Raw genomic sequence first — 1,234 nt, 5'->3', positions numbered from 1 at the left:
CAGGCATGCCATGATGTGGGCACTTCCTTAGCATCTCCTTATATCGATCCCATGCCTCACACAGAGATTATCCAGTTTGCTGAGCAAACTGAGTAAGAGCATTCCTGATTTCAGCAGTATTCGCCATAGGGAAGAATTTAGTGAGAAATTTTTGAGCAAGATCTTCCCAAGTGGTGATAGACCCTGCTGGTAAAGAATGTAACCAGCACTTAGCTTTGTCCCTCGGAGAGAATGGGAAGAGTTGCAGCTTGATAGCATCTTCAATCATATCATTGAACTTGAATGTGTCGCAGATCTCGATAAAATCCCTGATATGCATATTGGGGTCTTCAGTAGGAGAACCTCCAAATTGAACTGAGTTATGTATCATCTGAATCATGCTTAACTTGATCTCAAAAGTGTTAGCCCTGATGGCTGGCCTGATGATGCTTGACTGAATGTCATTGATCTTAGGCTGAGAATAGTCTATCAAAGCCTTAGGATTTTCTGCTTGATCACCCATCTCTACTAAAACTGGTTCCTCGACTTTCTCTTCTTCTTCTACCTTCTTTTCTTCTTCAAAAACTTCCTTTCGAACCACCACAACTTCTTCTTCGGTTTTATCCAGTATTCTCTTACGAGTACGCGAACGCTTATGCATACACCCTCGCTAGAGTACCTGAAATAAGGCAAACAAATAAGTAACAATGTCCGAGTCAATGAACTTTAACGACCACTGATGGAAAATACATAAACTAAAAATTAACACTGTAGTCCCCGGCAGCGGCGCCAAAAATTTGTTAGTCGCTAAACACGCGCTAAAATTCACGCAAGTATACTCGTTCGCATAATATAGAATCTTTTCTAGTTCATTCCCACAGAGACTGACTTTGATTAACTAATTAATTTATGCACTTAAGCAACAATGTATGGTAATTATTCAATGCTAAGATGATAACAAACTGAGATTGTTTATAACTAAGAATTAAACTAACAATTATAACTAAGGGAATAAGATTGATTGAATTAATATATATGACAAACATGGGATTCTAACTTCATTAAGTACTTCATTCAATAGGCTTATTGTTCTTAACCTTAGCATGTAATGGTGATGACACTAATCAGATAACACGAAACTGAAAAACGCCAACTTTCGTTGCACGATTACCATACTACCATACATCCACAAAAGAGATAGAAGCTGAATAGACACCAATTATATTGAGACCCTATATGTCTATAGAATTTGACA

General features: G+C 37.8%; 1 non-coding gene across 1 annotated transcript; it reads left to right on the top strand.

Annotated features, from left to right (window-relative positions):
* The first annotated feature begins 5 nt into the window (after positions 1-5).
* Positions 6-112, top strand: LOC141704385 (small nucleolar RNA R71). The gene has a single exon (XR_012567944.1). It is a non-coding gene; the product is annotated as a small nucleolar RNA R71 (small nucleolar RNA).
* Positions 113-1,234: the final 1,122 nt, after the last annotated feature.

Source organism: Apium graveolens, unplaced genomic scaffold (genome assembly GCF_009905375.1).
Source record: "Apium graveolens cultivar Ventura unplaced genomic scaffold, ASM990537v1 ctg7784, whole genome shotgun sequence".
Taxonomy (NCBI): domain Eukaryota; kingdom Viridiplantae; phylum Streptophyta; class Magnoliopsida; order Apiales; family Apiaceae; genus Apium; species Apium graveolens.
This window is presented reverse-complemented; position numbering and strand designations above follow the sequence as displayed.